Source organism: Aquila chrysaetos, chromosome 2, assembly GCF_900496995.4.
Source record: "Aquila chrysaetos chrysaetos chromosome 2, bAquChr1.4, whole genome shotgun sequence".
NCBI classification, from domain to species: Eukaryota; Metazoa; Chordata; class Aves; order Accipitriformes; family Accipitridae; genus Aquila; species Aquila chrysaetos.
In genome coordinates this window covers 36,973,002-36,993,859 of record NC_044005.1, presented here as the reverse complement: position 1 = coordinate 36,993,859, position 20,858 = coordinate 36,973,002, and the positions used below count along the sequence as shown (strand labels likewise).

Genomic DNA, 20,858 nt, shown 5'->3' with positions numbered 1-20,858 from the left:
GGAAGGGTGAGCATGAGGAAAAGAGCGGAGTCGGAGTGAGAAAAATGGGGGAATGGGGCAGTAAGCTGGAGACAGAGATGAGTCTGTGACACAACCTGGTGGGCAGGCTAGGACATAAGGGCAAGAAAGGTTTGGCTCAGCTAGTTCACATTTCTTTGCAAAACATGGAAATGAATCAAAAATTGCTGAACCTAAATACATTTCAGCTCTCAATAAACAGCTGTAAAATACATGCCTGAAGTGCTACTGAACAAATACGATGATAGCCTACTACTTTAATCAGGATTTCCTTACTAATTTGAGTGGTGTAGGTCTATGTAGTGATCTATAAAGCCTCTATTCTGACAGTAATCAATGGAACTCTCAGCATGATACCACTTGAAGAGGTTCCTGCATGTTTCAATGTCCACTTTCAAATGCCTGCTGTTAGTGTCGCAGGGTAGGAGACAATCTCTCTGGGCGGTCCTGGATTCCTTCCAAACCACCTGCTCATCCCTAGTAGAATAAGCCCACCTTGGGCTTCAAATAAAGCTTTTGTCTGTGCTACTAATAGACTTCATCAGTGCATACATTTTCCACATTACACACATCCATTTAAAAATGCCATTATGTCAAAGTCGTACTGCGAAGTTTAATATTAATACCTGAGGTGTGGCAACCATGGAAATAGCTGGAAATGTGACTCTGAAAATGAATGGCCAAAGGAAGGAAATAAAACCACAACAAAATTCTGAGGTATATGATCCAGAGGCAGTAACAATGAAATTAATGAAAAAAACAACCGAGTATTGGAATCAAATAAGTAATAAATAGGTCCCTCAGAAATTGCTAGATAATAAAACGGCAGCTGAATCTGTGCCTGTTTTGAGCACTTAGCTCAGCATTAGTTTTAAATTGGTCTATTTTTCTATTATTACTATGTCTATGTGGAGCTGTAATCCACAAAGATTCAAAAGTATTTTGAAGAGAAGCGCTTCACTTTCACCTGAAATACTGCCACTTTTGGTGCAAAAACCCTCCCAAACAGGCTTTCCACAACAGAGAAATTCTTTAATTAAATTAAAAGAAGGAAGTGAGGAATAATTTTCTCCAATTGAAAACAGGTAAGTAATTTAGGTAGGCTAAATGCAATGACCAGAACTGGAATTTATAAGGCAAACAAGGATTAAACACTGTGCTGTTACCAAACATTCCTTGGATTCCTTTGAAGCCACAAGGGACAGATTGTCAGTTTTGTATCTCCTCTGTTTGACTGGGGCCGTGTCTACAAGGGGACTTGTTGCTTCCATGTCAGACTAGAAGGACCCAAAAGCCTATCCACTTTTTTCAGCTATAAAAGACAGTGGTTTGGTTCCCACTTTATTTGCCAGCATTTCTTCCTTTGGCACCCATGTTTTTCTGGATGTCTCCTCTCCATCATTGTCAATGACCCACTCTGGTAGTATGCCTCACACTTTCAGATTTATCATCAGTTTCCTGCCATTTATGCACCCTATTTGAAATACAAGGATTTCTCATCTTGAGTCAGCTGTTGAGTTCTTGTGAACAGAGACTAATTTACCAGAGAAGAAAGATTACTTCTGACTTCACTCATACCAACAAAAATGGAAGAATGTTTCCTGGTTGTGGGCAATGCATCTGGACTAAAACCCCTCTCTTATATTTCACTTGGTGTTAACTTTAAGAAAAGTCAAACATTCTTAGGCCAGAATATTACAGTTTCTGAGAACATAATAATAGAGGGAATTCCATATTTTGTGACTTAAAATTATAAACATACTAAAATTTGCATCATAAGGCAGTGGACCAGTTATATGGATTGTGCAGCAATGGAAAACTGGTAAGAAGGAGGAGTTGCCCATCAACTGGTATGGTCAGATGGGTTCTTCCATTATGCTATTTGTGAAGTGTGATACTCTCTTCTTTGTTGCATTGCCTGATTGCTATGATGATTTTATTAGCAGCACTCCCTTGTTTTAGGATTTTTGATCTGCACTGTTCAAAGTCACTCACCAGTTGCAGTGGTTCATAGGTGAAAATGGCTATTTTCTGTGTAGCTTCATTATACCCAAACTGCTCATGTAGTTCTCAATTAGCCTTTTATGCCAGCTCAGGGTTTTACTCCTCACTACAAAATTAATGAGTAGAACAAGTCACAAGGACAAATGTGGGGATTCAGGTATAATTAACAGAAACAATGCCACAATATCAGTCTTTTTCCTGACATTTTCTGTATCTTAACCTCCTATAGAGGCTCCCATTGCCTCTGGTGGTACTGGCTCTTGATTATTCCTCATACCATTCCTCTGAATCATGGAGCAAATTATTCAGAAACTCTTGATCAGAGTGCTACCATTTATCCTTCTGCTTCCACACTGAATAACTAAAATTTTCAGTTAGGGAAAATGAAAGGAACAAAGCAAGTGTTTCATGGATGTTAAAAGAAAGAAGATCCTAATGCTCAGAGCTCCTGATAACCATCACACAGCTTTGTGACACCAAATCAGTAGGCAGAATGAAATTTTCAAATAAGAAAAGGAATATTGTCCTTGAAAGCTCAACATATCAACGTGTATATGTGGTGAAGAGCTATGTCAGATTCCTATATTCTGAATGTCCCATTGAGTACAAATGAAGTGAAACACTCGTAAGAAGCATCTGAGAGGCCCACATTTTAGTATCTGCTAATAAAATTCTCCCACAGTGCCTTTTTCATAAACAGAAAATCAAAACTGCACATATGCTTGCACACATGTATGCATTCATGCCTGTGAATTGGTCACAAAAATAGGATATACCCTCATATATATACAAATGTGTGAATTATGTATAAGTTGCAGGCATTCATTATATTTTTGGTTGGATGCTTTTATGCATGTGATAGCAAAAACATTCCTTAAAGCTGTACTGCTATGCTAGTAGGCACTGTGTCAAGACCAAACAAAGAGCCAGTTTAGTAGTTCTGCTCTGTAAGTTGGAGTGTACAGAAGCTTCCCCATTTTCCTCCACAGGTGAATTTTGTGGATCTACCCTCCCTCTGCGTTCTGTGGCTCCTTATTAGTTACAGTATCGAGGACTCAAACTCTTAAATGATTGCCATTTTACCCTAGGAGATCATGGAAACCTGGCAGCAAGATGCTTGGCTAGCTGCACCACAGAAAAAACATACTGCTGTGTTTTAGAAACTCAGTGTTATAACACAGCAACTATATCACAGGGCTTTTTTTACATCTTTCCAAATCCTACACTGTTTATAACATTGGCATGATAAATATGTCTGAAAAAGTAAGGTTTGAAAAGTGCTTCCCTGGTGCCAGTTAACTGTTAGAAGGATGCCCAGACCACTGTGGGAAGGGATTTAAACACTTAGTGTCCTCTTAGTCCAATTTCATTCAGCAAATGGATGTTCCTCTAATTAGTTATAGTTCAGAAACTGTTTCAGCTACATTCAGCCAACAACATATTCAAGAATGTCTGTGACCAGGATTTGTTCAAGTAGCAAGGCCATGCCTTCAGACATATGTTCCTCCAAAGACTACCCTTGGAATAACAACTTGTTTCCATCCTATGTTTCACAGACTAATTACAATGACACTTTATATTCTAAAGGAGATTTCAGGGATGGTTCTACAATGCTGACTACCATACTTATATTTCTGCCCCATCTATCTGTATGCATTTGTCAGCTATGATCTTCCTGCTTGAGTGTAAAATCTCCTTTTCACTTTGTAGTAAGGCAGAGCAGGAACTGGACCTGTCTGGGTGAGCTTCTGGCTACAACGCATAAATAATAGTCATTCTCCATATATTTTCCACTCAGTGAACAAATACCTAATACACTGACTATTTTCATCCAACATTTAACTGACCAAAGTTCAAGTAAGATACTTGAAATTGCAAAGTAATTACTTCATCTGTCAGTCTACCTGATCATCTAGAAATACCATGCTAGAAATTGTCTTTCGTCTGTCCCTTTTTGTGCCAGGTTTGGACTAGCCTTTGTTACTTTTCTCCGAAGCCTCTTTGTTGTACATGTTGTTGGGTATTTTCCTTGTTTAGGCAAAAGTGTACAGAGAAGAGGCTGTTCAGTAGTTGCTGTTTTTTTCAATACGGCCACTTCCTTTTCCACAGACACAAAGTAGCTCTGTTTGCAGTAGAGCATTTCTGGTGGACCAAATGATTGCTCTAACAGACTTAGCTTTTGGCAGTAAGTGTATACTATTCCTAATGCCTGCTGTCCTTTCAAATACAAGTCATACATATACATATGTATGTATTTTAAATATAATTTCTATATGCAGACTAAGCTCTTGGGAGATGTATTTTCAGTATCTAAATAAAACATATTTTTAAATGTAAATATCTTGCTTTAAAACCTAAATTTCAGAGAGCTCCACAAAGCTGTAAACGTGCTTTAATTTCCATTTCAAAATGCAGTTCATAAGCCATCATATTCTCCAAATTCAGATTCTTCCTTTAATTTCTTTTGCAAGGACCATGAGGTATCAACACAAATAACAGTTAAATCTGAAGGCCTACTTCAGTAAAGTATTTAAGTGCTAGTATTCAGCTGAATACTTAAAGACATGACTAACTTTAAGTGAGGTTTAGAGCTAGCCAGGTGCTTACACCCCATGATCAAAGAAAAATGCTTTGCTCTCTGAGCAACATCTCAGAATGGTTGATCCAGCTGGTAGAAAATAAACTTCTTAATTCCCATTGGAATTGTAAATTGTTAGTGACAGAGGATCTTTTTCCTATATAAATCTATGAAGTACTTACAACGTTGTTAGTGCTCTAAAAATAGAGATTATCATAATTATGAACAACCATAGTGCCAGTTTTCATAAATATGCTATCAGAATATGTTCAGTAGAGACCACAACTGAGCACATATGCGCTTTAAGTTTTGATAAATAGGGTCTGAAAACTTCCCCAACGGCACTTACCTTCATATATTCCAAGTGCAGATTTTTTTTCACCAGGGTTCAGAAATTTGAGGTTATCTTTTATCTTTCGTGTACTTAGGTTCCCTTTAGACCTGATTCTGATTGAAATTGAAAGAATACAATTAACATCAACAAGGCTTTTCTTTAAATATTCCTGCTGAGATCTGAAAAGGAGATGACAAACCACATGCAACAAAAATTATTCTCATGCTGTTGAAAGTCCAGTTTTACTGCCTGGTGAACTTCCATGCTGTTTAATGCACATTTTCTTGGTCTCCTGTAATCCCATAGCAGGAACTTCCCGTCCCAAAACCAAAGGAGACTTGTGCATTACCGGTGCTAGCCACATACATTAACAGACAATTTTTAATATTTAAATAGAAAAAGGTTACATACTACTCTCAGTCTTTAATTATAGTCTTCCATATCAGGAGCCATGATTTTTTAAATTTTTTTTTTTAAATCTAGCATCACAGATTGAAAGTCAAGCTAATATCTAGTTCAGCAACTGCTACTGCAAGAATAGCTAGAGTAACGCAGACTCTATAGAGTGCATGCAGTAACAGAGGCACAGCTGATAACCACTGTTTCCTAGATTAACTGATCACAGGAAAGCAATGCTTTATTTGCATGCATGAGAAAGACTGAGTTTGGTTTTTATGAATTCATATACAGCCATGCGGGAAGCATGTGGTCATATTTTTTAAGGACTGGTATTTGTTTTCTCATTATTAGGTAAGTTGTTGGACAGTAAAAAGAAGCCCAATAGCAAAGGGGAAATTAAAGAAATCTGTGGAGAAAAGACAGCCCTGCCCAGGAAAAGTTGCTGAAAGCATTTATTTTCAATCTTATTCCAATAATGTTCTGTTTAGCTTTTCAAGTGTGCTCTCCATAGCTGTGTATGTTCCTGCCGTCTGTTCAGAGATGAAGTTACTTTTCAATTTTGTTTTTACTCATCTTTTTTTTTTAAATAGATGTTACTCTTATGTGAGTGAATTGTGAGTGGCAGAAGTAGAATGGATCAGAAAGAAAGTAGTCTCTTAACTTGAGATTTCCTGAACTTTTAGTCTCTCTGTTAGTCAGGAATCGTCAACAACATGAAATGCATGTTAACACTTCTATTTTGAGATGGTGCTCATTATTTCTGAGTGTATATTAAAAATGAGGACCACAACAGAATTCTTACTGCAAAATTTTTCTTCTGTTTTTCCTAGACTCTGTGTACTCCTTTCATACGTTGACTTCATTATACTAAAATGGTTTTCTTCTTCATAGCAAAATGTTCCATCTTTATAGCAAAGTGTAGCCATCAAATTAGCTTATTTTAACTTTATATATCTTGATGAAAAAGAAGAAGAGATGGAAAAACAAGGTAAGTCTTTTGTAACTTTAAATGCACCTATCCTCTATTGCAGATATTATCACTAGTACTTAAAGATAGACAGTTCAGAGCTTCAACATTAAAACAGAAATGTTCAAAGGAATTGTGGAGAATAGTTAATAATTTTCAAAATATTTTGTTTCTAAAATAGACAACGTTTCAGAAGGATCTTAAAAACCATAAGTTTTGTTTGCAAACAGAGGGAGAAAATATCTTCTGCATTTTTAAAAGAAAAATAAAACACCTCCACAGATTTTATCCGGGCTTTTCTACAGTTTTGGCTAAGCAATAATGAAAAAACCTCTACAATTATGGCTAGGTACTGCCTGTAGGGTTAAAAGGAAAGCATATTATATACCAAATCTATCACAAGAAATGAGACAAACACGTTTTTCTCATAAATTTCTTCTGTCCCATTCCTATCCTTATTTTTATGTTGACTTTCCTTCAATTAATAGCTTAAATCAGACTGTAACCCACTAGAAAATGTCATATTTTTAGCTCACTGTTGAAGTTTCCAGAACAATTTGTAATCCTGCAACAATAATAAAGCACCGGATAACTTTTATTTTCTAAAATTTTGTCTGGAAATTTGATGGAAAGAATCCTTTCTGACATTTCTGAAATTCTCAGTTTTAACCAGTGACAGTTACTTTGTTCAAGTTTAGTTCTTTTTGCCACTGATATCACAGAAAAAAAACAGACGAATGAAAATGCTGTGGAGAGCAAAAGTAACCAAACCGCCAGGGCTTTTTATGAACTCTGCTTGAGTTTTGCATTATGTTTCAGTTCTCTGAATTTTTTCTTACCACTGTATCTGTAATTACTAGTAAGAAGGAACCGTAGTACTGTTTATTACAAGTATCGAGTGCATCTGAACAAATGCAATATGTTTTCTTTTCAAGACTTTTGGTGTATGTTTTAATTTTGGTCCATCTATATTTTTATCCCCTTGGCTTGACTTTGAGCAAAATGAAAGGGTAAAAGTGGCATTCAGCTGGTACTGTCAAATCAGGTTATATTCGAATTTTGCAAATTTTCACCTAAGTTCATAAAACTCCAACTTCATCCCCAACCCACTTTTGACTCAATTCAGATTCTTAAAAGTTTGCAAATATACCTCTACCAGAGAGGAACCTGATCCATATTGTCAAATTAAGACATAACTTTGGCTTTGGGCTTTCCTGTGAAGGATGCACTCTGCTCTACTGCTGGGCTTCCTAATTTCAGAGTCCAGTTCTAAACTGGAATCAGACCAAGATCAAATTTACAGGTCTTTGTGACTGCGAAGATTAACCTTCGGTTTTAGAATCTGGCTCAAAATTATAAAAGCATAGATATTAGAGAAGAGAGAGACATGTTAAGCAATATGCTCCATCTTCTGCCAAAATGTTGTTGTTTCTACACTATATTTTCCAGAGCTCTATGGAAGTTCTTTTTAAATGACTCAGACAATAAGGTTCCTGTTTTCCCCTTGGGAAGCTATTCAATAGTCTAATAGATTGCTGCAATTAAGTGATGTTTTCCTTATAAGCAGTCTAAATTTGTTTTGCTTTACTTCATCAAGTAGCGCTGGTTACTTGCCCTGTGAATATACATATGAATATATCATGCACAAGGGTCATTATTAAATGTTACCATTCCCCCTGCCTGTTTACCATGTTTTATGTCTGCATGCCAAGAACACCACACTCTACAAATAATAAACAGAACAATAGCTAATATTCCCTACAGGTAAGGGTATCCCATATGTCCCCACATTATTCTCATACAAAGTTAGCTTTAAGTTTTTCCTAATGAAAGACAAGGGATTTAGTTCTGCACCTCACTAATTTTGAAAACAAAACAAAACAAACAAAGAAACAAAACCAATAAGAGGCAATCTATTACGTTTTGGAGTGAGGAATTAGATCTGACCTACTAGTTTTACAGTTTCCCATGGGACTGTGTAGAGTGCAACTGCTTATCACACTTAATTCTCTGTGGCCTTTACTAGCCCTCAAATTAGGGACACAGGCTATTCCTGGAACAGGGCTTTTCATCAGACTGCTGTTTATATGGATGGAGTCCAGATGTCCTCCAGAATATGACATTCGAGCGGTTTAAGAAGTTACTGTCCTCAATTCTTCAGTGTTACTCTCCTGTGCAACTTGTTACTCTTTCGGACAGCAGACTTGTTAATCAATTTCAGTGCATCCTTCTTTAAAGCACTGCTACCCGACAACACAGCTGGTTACATTCAGGTCAACAAGATGTTTTTACAAATAAGTAAGTAACACTGCCTGGAGGAAGCTTTTACAAGCACAAACAGTGGACTCCAAACAAACAATCTCTCAACATTTGGGAGCAAGTAAAATGTCTTATCAGAGATGCATCCTAGGATTAAACACAGAATGACTCGGGGGTTAGTGTTCTTGACTTCAGGTTTGTTAACTATATTAGTACTTACAGTTCCCCCTCAAATTAACAGAGAATTTTGCAGAGTAATCATGCAGCATATTCATTGGCTTTGTCTAACCATGTTCTGTGTTATTTCTATGGTAGACATTTTTGTCCTTCCACAAGGCAAAGGTGCAGTTGTGTGAACACGTGTAAAACCTAGAAAGCATAGTGAAGCCTAATCTAGTGAAACTTAGTCTGGACTGAGAGCTAGTCTGGCCTCGAGCAAGTTGATAAGTACCTTATTAGTGCAGTGAGACAATAAATACAAATCTCTTAAAACCCAGGAATTTTTTCTCCCATAGTCCAATCTATTTTGCCCAGCATACTTGCAAACAAAAAACAGTGGGTGAGGGTCTATGGTTAGATGCAGAGTAAAAAAGTGATTCTCCCTTTATCTTTTGGGAAGTCTCCGAAACAGACTTCATTTTGCATTGGCCATACTCGGTTCTCACTTCTGAATGGTTTCAGAGTCAGACCCAGGCAACCAAGAGAGCAATAAGAAACAGGGGCAAGGAAGGAGCTGCTGATACATCACAGCACATTGCTCATGAGAACTTCTGTTTGTTTAATTCATGATCCTGGGGATTTGCTGAAACTACTATTAAGGCATCACTCCCAAACATTGTGTGGAGAAGAATCTTACCTTAGACAAGATCTCTGTCTGGTGGAATATTTTCATCCAGCTCTAAGGAGGCAGAATGGCACCTGCCACTGGCAACTCAGAGGACATGAGATGTTTCTTCAGGAAAGGGGCTTCAACATTCTAGAAATGACAAGATTTGGGCTGGTTTTCTTCACTAGAAAGGGGCAATACCTTTCACAACTCTTTTCTTCCACCTTAAATACAACGGAAGGAATAAATAGGTACAAGAGCAATGCATTAAGAAGTTGTTTATGACCCATTCAAGCATTCCCTGCTTTAGGTACTTTTTGTCTGGTTCAATTCAATGAAATTGAAGACTGTGCGCCTTAGTGATAAGCAGCAAAACTATATGAGACCAGCAAACAAACATGCTAACTGTGATGCATTTCAGTTCAGTATGCAGAAAATCATTTCACATATGTGAAAGTTCACCTGAGGCAGAGCTAAGCATAGAGGGTAGGCCCCTTGTTTACTTTTTCAGAAAGAACATGCTAAAAGCCATGTGCTTGACTTGGCTGGCTCTATCCAAAAGCTTTGCTGCTTCCATAGTCAGCAACAGCAAGTGGGAACAGTGATGCTAAACTTTCTGCACTATGTCACAGCTGTACAAGGCATAGACAAACAGATTTTGGTCACATTGTAGCTACTGGTCGACAGAGGACATAAAAATTCCTTTTACTGACAATTTCAGCTTAATAAAGTCTGCAACTGCAAAGTTTTTGAGAAGCCTGTGTTCAAAGCTTCCCTTTGACCCTGGCATCAAACACAGCATGTGCTCATGCAAGGGAAGGTTGTACCACAAGAACATGCCCATGATCCATGAGAAATCCATGAAGCTATCCTGACTACATGTACATTTATAAAGACAGAAATTAGCTCATTAAAATACTGTGCCAGAATTGTTCATACATATAGCTGCAAAACCTGGCAAGTATTGTCTCACATAGAAATCCTAGGTAGGAGAGTGAATGACTGAAGGAAGGAGAAAAAAACAGAGAAGGGTAAATATTTCTCATGGCATAACAACAAAATATTCAATTGCAGGCCTGAGCCATCGATTGGCCTGAACTTTAAACAAACACCTCTGCCAGCTGAATACTGGCCAAGTGGCAAGTGGCAACCTCTCTGCAGCCTGATATATACCCAAATGAAAAGGTTTTGGGTGCCAGATACCAGGAAGCCAGTGCTTTTAACACCACCACCCCATAATTTATAGCATTTTGGTTTGTGCTACTGCAGTTAAGGGTCTGTTAATGTTTGTCTTCTGAATGTTAATTCTCAAGGGTTTATAATTTGGCCATTAACATGCTCTCAGTATCAAAACCTCGTCACACACAATGGCTAGCCAAGAACAGTTTTTAGGTAATTTTTTTAGGAAGAATGTTAGTTGGTTTCCAAAACATGAGAAAGGAAGGAAAGAAGGCAGGAAGGAATGACTAGTTAAAATAGTTAAAGATTATAATTTCTTGTGTGCTTGATGACTTGAAATGGCTTGTATTTTAAAACATGAATTATTGCTATGAGGTGATATTATTTTTCTTGCTTTAGAACTCTTTTTAAGATGAAGCCTTTTGCAGGAACCTAACCTTTCAAGTGATTTTTGAATGGCAATTGTTTAAAAAACTCTCAGCCTCTCAAAATGCCCATAGCTGCACATGGATGCAGAAGGTATGGTAGTGAATCCCACCACTATAATTTTAAAAATGCAATTAATAAGAACAAGAAAGGAAAACACATATGTAGGAATGTTTTCTATCAGTTTACAGCCCACACTGTCAAAGCACTTTGAGCTCTGAAGTACATAGTGCCTCTGCGTCCTTTTGTGGCTGGATAAAATAAAGGAGTTCGAGCATAGACGGTACCTGTTCAGCTACAATGCAATGACATGTTTCTTCATTTTAATCAAGCTACAGCACAAAGAACAATATCTATGGATACCCAGGAGTACCATAGTGGCCCGTACAACCCACTTTAGATCTCTGTGCCTCACTGTACTCCCAGGGATGCTGATAGGATGTCAGAGATGGAAATCCTAAGCTAAAATCAATCCCAAAACTACAGTGACTCTTGACTTTTCACTTGAGCAAAAGTAAAAACTTCAGGAATAATTTCAGCTTCTTGCAATTGGCTTCAAGCTAATAAGTGTTGATTAGCCATGCATTTTAGCAGGATTTTTGGTTAGGATGATTCTCAATATTTCTCAGAATGAAGTCCATACTCCTGAAATCTGAAGCTGTTACTGTCATTTGAAACAAGGACACACTGTTCAGTTCCTTTTTACTTCTACCATATTAACCTACACAGGGACTGCCATAAGGTGCATAGAGCTCACTAATAAAACTCTATTTACATAAATATATACAACTACTATGTTGTAAACACCAAGTATTTAAAGGTTCCCTATATAAGGTAACAGCTTATTAGTTTCTAATTGAAGCTTTACACCACTGAACAGAACAAACGAACACTGTGGTTTGCATTTTCTGGTATTGCCTGTTAAGCACCTCTCAAGGTACATGTCTGGTTATGCTAAAAAAAATGTTTAAAATACAGGTATATGAGAACAAAACTACAGATAACCCTGACCAAAAAATCAGGTTTGACACTACCAAGTTTGGGGGAATTTTAAGCCAAGAGCCGGGTTTGGCTTTACATTCAGAGTCATTAGATAGACCATGGAGTCTCGGCAATGATTAGAAAAATAGAAGCCATTAACTGTTCACCCTCTACTGAATCATGCTGTCTAGGGTTTGGTAAAGGGAAAAGGTATTTACAGCTGCAATACACAGAAAATATTCTCATTTCATATGCACTTTATATAAATATTTTTATTAATCTAATAGGTTGAATAAACTAAATCCCCTTTCAGCATTACATTCAGTGAATTGCCAGAGGTAGAATCCTTGAAAATTGTGCACTGGTCCTTTAATGCACATGCCCCAGCTAATCTGCTCTGGGCTGCACAGACTGGCATAGATGAGATAAAGAAGAGTGCAAGAACAAAACAGTGGCCATGATAGGAGAGATCAGACATTTCTATAAGATAACATCTTTTCTTTAACATTTACAAGTACCATGAGCTGAGGGACAGAATATAAGAATGTGAGCATTTTCCTTTTTCTAGCAGGTTTGTACACTCTGCTTTTATTTTTGTTTGTTTGTTGAGTTTGGGGTTTTGTTTTTTTCTTCCTTGACCACATTATGAAAGTTCCTTTTTGTTGGCTTTCATGTTTGGCCCACAATCTGGACCTAAGTGGTCAGCCAGTCAGGATGCTGTAGGAAATACATTGGCCCGAAGATTATGACTTGGCAACACAGGCAAACTGATTGCATCCCCTGAGGCTTTTACTGTAATGTTCTGTGGATATATTGTTCAGGATTCAATCACTAATAACTTATGACCACTCTGACCAGTGTCAATTCTAGAAGCTGAATAATTGCTTGTTCCAAGATCTTTGTACAAAAAGAGGACTAAGAAACAAGGTGTAGTTTGACAGCTATTTTGTGTTGTATTGTGTTATTTTAGCTATAAGAATGAGATTATTACCTTCAAATAAGTTACTTCTAGAAGTAAATGGGCTTTTGGAGAAAGAAGTATCAAGGAAAGCATTATATCTGACTATATCCTTACCAGGATTTTAAAATCAATAGTTGTAACCGTCTATCTAAAGAAGGTCTCTGTCAAGATTGCCACTTGAAGAATAAAGTATGCCAAATGATGGCAAGTCTAACGTCTTACAATAAAGACAGTGAAGGAGAAAGAGACATCTTTAAATTTTAACTTCATGGAAGCAGTGTAAATACACCTTTTCTTCTGGCTTTTTTTAGCTTTTTTATAAAAATTGACAACTGCATTGCCTATTTTGGATATTATAAATGAATGCTTTTATTTACATTTTACTTGACTTGAGTTCACTGTGATTTAAGGTAGCTGGTAAAACAAGGTGTTCCAAGTGTGGTGACTGTGAAACCTTTACAAGTGCTCCACATCCAGATCACACAAAATTTGCAGTTGGAAATAATATCTTTTGACAGATAGCTAGAAAAGGTGGACAAACTTGCCTCTAGCCTGAAGAAGATTTTAGCTGCGTGAAAGCCTGTTTGCTTTACCCAGCTATAACAGCCGGTCTAATAAAAGATTCTACTTTTATCTGCAAACCTGGCTTGACCAGCATTCTTTGACCATGAAGGCAAACAACAGATAGCAACATAACCACTGGCTGCCCAGGAAGGCCCCAGAGGACCCAAAAGAAAGCACTGTGTGCCCCACAGAAGCTGTATGAGACAGATTGAGCACTTAAGGGTCAGAAGAAGTCTCTTCCAGTGGCTGATGATAACATGGAGGAAGGTAAAGATAGCATGACTGAATCCAGAAATTTTCCTTGAACAGCAAAAGGTGGGACATAACTCCAGTTACCTTTGACAGGTTATACCCAGTAATATTGCAGGATCCACAGCCAGTGGACTGTAGTTTTAGCTTCACACCAATCAAACCATACTGATTTGAGATGTGCAAAGAAATATTCAGAATGCCAGGCAGAACATGTGAATAGGAAAAGAATCAAAATGTGGGTTTCAATTTAAACAAGAAGGTAATGTATTCTTCATGAGACAAACCACAAGTTTTGACACAATGTCTTTCTCAGACTGCCTTTCAAGGCAGCAGTCATTCTGGTTACGTTAAATTACTCTTAAGTGGAGGCCCAGATGTATGTTTATCATCTTCGTATAAAACCAGACTTCCTTGAAAATAAAAAGATAGTTTTGCCTTTAGCTATTTTTTCTGACCAAACATTGGTAGTAATGTTTGAATAAGTTTTAAAGGAAAAACATAATATAACAATTTACTCAAAGTTTTGATTGCGGCACTTTTACTTTTGGAAAGTACATTTGCATTCTTTTCAAACTGCCGTTTTATAAAGGCTTTATAAAACATAATTGAATTTTTTTTTTTTTTATGGAAGGTGATTCAATGGCAAAGCAATTGCATTAGACGCCCACAAAATGAGAAGAATAAGAACATCTGTCAGATGACTACCATGCTCCAACACAATTGTAGTGGGGACTCTGCTGGAGAGTAGATATCTGAAATGTCTAGCCAAGAAGGATGCACATTATTCTGCTTTAGAGGGACTGCAGTGGAAACTTAGAATCCTAGTTTCTGTTGACAGCAGGAACCGTACAGAAACTCCTAGCATACATGTGAGTTTCTCTTCATAGTATGGTTCTCTGATGCACTGGACTGCTCAGAGAGAGGGATCTCATCCTATTGCAGACAACCATTACTAAGGCCCTGAAGTACTTTGAGCTCTACAGCCTGCTTTTCTGGGCTAAGTACCAAGGTTTGCCCTTTCACATTCAAGAAATTATTTGAAATCTTTTTTAAATAATAGAGAGGCTCCGGATACTTTTACAGAACACTCAGTATTTCTTTAATCATTAGCTTGTTATCCATCACTGTATTGATGTCATAACTAGATTTGTACTTAATAAGCCTGTCCAAACTTTTTTAAAATTCAACATGCTTTTATATTCTACTCATATCTCCAAACTGTTTTACTAGGAAGCATGTATTTTGCAGCCATTTTTCTTAAAAGAAATATACCTATCCACCTGAAATTAAGCAATGGATCAATTCAGGTCAGGATTGTTGGAGGTTTTTTTGGTTAAATTTGTAAGTCATGCCCACAGAAATGAATAACTCAATAAAATTGGGATGAGAAATAAGTGGAGCACATTTTACTTTAACGAGGAGGCCATCTTCTTTTTTAATGTTTCTTGTACTGGTTTGAAATTTCCGGAAGAAAACTCAAAAGACATATCAAACAGAACAGATATGTTTTGCTGTGGATTTTAAAGAGAGAGAGAGTTTCATGAAAAGTCTGGTATGTGTTTTTATACATCACATTGTTATGATGTCTTTCAACAATACTACTGAAGAGGCTGATTTCATACTATTTCCAATATATTCAAAGGCCCAGTTAAATATATTTGGTCTGATGTAAGTGTAATGTGTGCAAGGATTCTGATCTGGAATATGGCCTGCTAACAATCACCAAAGGAAAGTTTAGCCGTATCCAGTTTGCCTCAGGGATGGTGATTCTTACATATATACTGAGAAAACATTGTATGCAAACTACTGAAGTGTGGATTCAGATCATAAAATGTTGTTTTTACAAAGATTATTTTTAAGGTTAAAACAAGACTTTAAAACCAAAGATTTCCACATTGTGTTGAAATTCCTAAAAGGAGTACAAATCCTGAATAGCAGTATACATGGGTGGGACATCTATGCTTAAAGCTATGTGAAATTAATGACACCCATGTGGCTAATCTTCAGTAAAAGCAATGGACACTGTAAAATAATTCAGCAGACCTGCACAGAGGCAGGGTGCCACTTTGTTAGACATACAGATTATATTCCTTGGCACTAGAGTTAAGGGAGTGGTTATTTCATTCCTATGTATTTTATCCTGCTGGGAAAACTTCAGCATGCAAGAATAGTAAATCTATTGGTGAAAATAAATCTGATATTTTACAGCAGTTATAGTTCTGTTATTGGTTTGAACAAAAGCTGTCTGGAGTTCTTACATCCAGTGGAGATCTGCCAAATAAGAGTAAGAGACCCTGGTGCGCATCTCCAGGATATGACAAAAAGAAATCACTGGGACATAATCATAGTTGAGTATTAGTCCTTCCTCTATACAGTTTGTTCATCTGTTCTTAAACACCTACCAAAAGTGACTGAACTTTAGAAAGAGCCAATACTTCACAACATAAGCTAGTAAAATTGTCAGACTTCTTCCAAAGTTATTCCAGCCATAAAGCTTTCCTGGAGTGACATGTATTTTTTAAATCCTTTAGTGAGATCTTAAAAATGTCTGATGGAATAGTTCAGTACAAGACAGCATTCCTAACCAAAGTGCAGCGCTGGAAGTGTGTACATACTTGGTACAGCTTCAGCTCCCCACCTCGTTATGCCTCGGCAGAAGTGTGCGGGCTCTTCAGAACACATCTTGTGGTAATAACAGGAGATTCTAGTGTGACTAGTGTCACTTTATTTAATTGTGTCACTGCCTCAACAAGAGCAAAGTTAGCACAGTATCCAACTGAGTACAGAGGAGCTGTGTAGTAGCTGGGTTTTGTGTAAGGGAAGGAAATTTCTATATAAAAAAGGGAAAGATTCAGGACTATAATACTGAATTCTGTGGTGATCAAGTCCTTTAGACCCAGAGTGGAATCTGGTAGCCATACGTATTTTCTTCATTCTGTGAAAGTTCAACACATTTTGCCCAAAAGATGTTTTGTGTCATTTACATATGCTGTGGTAATTGCTTGTCCTGTAATTATATGCTTTGTTCTTTTTTTACATTTTTATTTGATATTTAGGTTCAATTCAGAGCAAAATTGCGAATGAAAACAATTTCTTGTAATCAGTATGACTTGTACTGAGAATTTGGTGCAGCACATCTGTTAAGCTTGTACTGATGGGAAATAAATCTTAGAATCATCTGAAACCACTAGGAAACCATGGGAAGTAAGAAGAAAGACTGAGGAACTGTTGAATTGGTTGAGATTGAATGAAGCTTTACTCACCCCTTGGACTAAACATTTTTTCCATTTTTTTCATCTGTACCTACCTCTGAAGAAGCTGATTTCCTGGTATTTCTGGGACACCAGAAGATGAAAACATCAGAAACCTGTTCTCATTACAACATGAGCTGTTTTTCATTTCCTTATGAGAGCGTAACCTGGAAAGAGCAGCTCATTGCCTAAAGCAATATTTTGAGTCAAAGAAATTAATGCAGAGAGAAGAGTTGTTTCTCATGATAAATGCAGCCGCTAAGAACACAAATCTTTGCTGACAGCACATGAAAATCATGGTTAAATGAGATGCGACAGAGTCACCTGATGGTGAAGTAGGGATGGACACACTCTGCAGATACTGGGTATTTCTTTACTGTACCTACTTGACATACTTTTACTGATGAGGGGTGCATATTATCACAGTGCATATGGCTCCTGGAAGTATCTCTTGGGGTTACAAGTGTGCCTTTTCCACCAGTGTTTTTCAAAATTTGCCTTCCCATTTTGTGTTCCTTGGATATAGCAATTTCTATTTTTGCAAAGCAGAAGTTAAACTGAATAGCTAAAAATAAAAAGTGTCTTCACCTCTGTATTTTTGTTACTGAACTGCTAAATGTACAGGTTAGATTTTTGGGATGATGATTTTTACTCCAATCAAATCTTAAGCATGGTTCCTGTTTTGGTTTGTTTCTTCCAATATGTGTGTCCAAGTCCTGTGGAAATCACACACAAAGAACATTCTCATTGGTTACCACAAAATTACCACAAATATATATCCTGTTCTAATTGCAGGGGAAACAGTTGTGATCTCAGATGTTTCATGTGGTAGCTGTCGGCAAACGGGAACATTTAATCGTAACCATAGTATATTTATTTCAAGTCACTTCCCTAAGTATAATGTGCTCTGAACAGATAAGTTTTGAAGTGAAAACCCAGCTACAAGCTCTTTTGGTATATAATTTAAATGTATTTTCAGTAAAGACTATTTTTGCCTTGTAAGCAGAGACAATGTTGGTCTTCCCATGTTACAATCTTACTTTTTGCTTGTGTTATGTAAATTATTAGGGAGTTTTTGGCTACTGTTGCAAAATCTAACAGACAAGCAAAAGATATTTTCCATGTTTAAACAGCATATAGGAGTCAAATTCCTCAAAGAAATCCAGATCCTCCCTGAATTAATGCTCTTGGTTTTTAAAACTTCTGGTATAAAATTTAGCTCATATAATTAATTGTTTAGGGGTTTGGGGGTTCTGTGATAGATTATTATTTTGAATATGCCCAGTTATTCACTTGTTAAATGAAAAGTTATTCTCATCCTAATGAGTTCAATTGATCTGTCCTGTGTTTACTGGTCTTTGAAAAGTTTGAGTAACTGCTCTCCATTTTTGCCACCCTTGGAACACAGTAGTAATACAAAGTTTATGGGCTAAATGAAAGTCTACTACCAAACATTTTGATGTTTCCCCCTACTATATGCTGAATCTAAGATCTTTAATAGCAAGGAATGGACTACAGCCCTTAATATAGAAAAAAAAAGAAGTATGATTACCTCCCCTCATTAAATTTCAAATCACCTCCCTAAAGCTTTGTTTATCTTAACCCAGCTAATCCTCTTGGTGCCCTCTTGGTGTTCCCATCCTGCTGTCTAAAACTACTGTGTTTGTTAGAGATAGTAGTGAACCTATTTTAGTCTTCCATCAGAGAGGAGAGAACATCCACCTGCACTGTCAGTTTGGTATTCTGAAGGGACAAAGGAAGGCAGAAACCCTTTCATTCCTCAACACCCAATGAAAATCATCTTGTGGTCAAGCCAACGTAATTGAAATATTCTGAGTTTAAATGAATTGCAGGGATGGCATTAACAGAACGTCAGCAACACCAGTAGGATCTTGGCAATGGACAGTTGGATAAATTCAAATTCATCATATGTACACAACTCTATAATCTGCATGTTTCATTGGAAGGGAAAACACTGCTTGTAATTCCTCTCATGTACGACAATTTATTTACTATTTTGATAAAAGCATAATGCTAAACACTACCAAAAAAATTGTTATAGATACAAATTGAAATATCTGACAGGTGGAACAGATTGAGTGTCAACTATCTGAATGCAGAGTACCTATAAAATACATTTTGTTGAATATTCATACAAGTCATTTTATGGCAGTGCTGGAAATAGACTAAATGCACAACATAGACTTGATGTTTTTCATTCACTTTTATAAAAAGTATCTGAGCCAATGTTAAAATGTTCAGAACACTTAGAATAAAATCTGGACCAACTACATTTTTATGGCAAAACTTTCCCTGACTTCAGTGGGATGAAAATCTCCCCCAATGTCCAAACATAATCTACAGGTAGCATCCTGGCACCTGCTCCAAAATAAAACTAACAAACTAAAAACTGCAGCCCCATCCATGGGCAGAATAAGGCATGAAGAATATTGTGTCTATTCCAAATAAACCTGGATGGGCAGTTTATGAACACGGAATTACTTTTCCTAGATAAGATTTCAGGCAGTATATTGAGGTTAAGACTAATTTATTTTCAAGAACTAACCACCAGATCTTTATTTATTCCCACTGATAAGGATATTCACTGATACCTCTATCTAAAATGCAGTCCTGCTTGTAGATCCTTGTCCTGATATGCCCTGCTGGGATATTGGCTTATATTTATTTAGAGGAAAGAGTGCTTGATGCTAAATCACCCAAACCATTTCCCTTAGCACCTTAGTGTTCAATGGAGGTCCTTCATCTATATCTTAGTGTATCTCCAGTGATTATTAGACTGTCTTTCAACTTCTTTTCACCATTTCATGAAGACCACGAACAGTGGAGTGAAATGTTGCTGGTGCAGACACCGGTGATCTTCAGAGGTGCAAACCACCTGCAGCAAAAAGCTGAACTTCACTTTCCATTAACTTCTCCAGAGGAAGGGTGGATACATGAAGCATTCAGCACATCCTGGGACTGAGCCCTAACTTCTATGTAACCTTTCACCTTTCTCCTAACAGCCTTTCAGGAGATGATGAAAACAAGCTGAGAGACAGAGTCTAATAATCACATAAAGTTACATGGAATTTCCCCTTGGACAACCACAAGGTTATACTATCCAGTGACCTAGCTGTATTTATGGAATACAGGAAGCCTTTACCTCCTTTCCTTTAGGCTTTAAAAATAAACAGTCTTACAGAAAAATACACAACTGCCACACTGTGTCTCACACCATTTTAAGGCATCTTACCTCGCAGTGTCTGCATCCAAACACGTTAGAGATGAGGAAGGGAGCCTTCTGTTTCCCTTGCTGTACCTCCTCAGGCACTGTCACCTATAGAGCACAGAAGGGGTCTGTATGAACAAAGCGTTGTTTGAGTGCTGGATTGCGAGACTTTTGGCAATATACAGTGGTTGATTGATCATTTCACAGATTTGTTTAAAAGAAGAAATTTTCAAACCACCCCAAACTTTTCAATAACAAGCTCATGCATTTCTTTAAACAGAAATGAAAGGTATCTGAGCTAATTCTGATACAGGTCAGAAATTGCCAGGCAAGACACATGGAAGTATCCAATTTCTGTGAAAAAAAGAATTCTATAACTCTTACTTTTCTCAGGGTGAAATGCCCCAAAGTAACTGCTTTCTCCAATTGTTTAAGTCCTATTCAGATTATCCAGGAGACAGGAAGTTAAGAGAGCGTATCAGGACTATTTTGCTAACATCTGTGAATGGGAACTAAAATACGCTTAACTTTATGCAAATGCAATTAAAACAGTCTGAATTTTAAATATCAAACACAATTAATGGACTACTAGAAAGCAAACTAAAGTCAAGTATTATGCCAAAATTTGAT

General features: G+C 37.1%; 1 long non-coding RNA gene across 2 annotated transcripts in view; it reads right to left on the bottom strand.

Annotated features, from left to right (window-relative positions):
• Positions 1-20,340, bottom strand: part of LOC115338688 — a 69,651-nt gene extending 49,311 nt beyond the window's left edge. Inside the window, exons 1-2 of one of the 2 annotated variants that reach the window (XR_003922501.1) lie at positions 20,253-20,340; positions 9,416-9,535 (exon numbers count right to left, since the gene is read on the bottom strand). This is a non-coding gene — a long non-coding RNA (uncharacterized LOC115338688). The remainder of the gene's footprint in view (positions 1-9,415; positions 9,536-20,252) is intronic. The other variant, XR_003922500.1, reaches the window with a different exon arrangement.
• Positions 20,341-20,858: the final 518 nt, after the last annotated feature.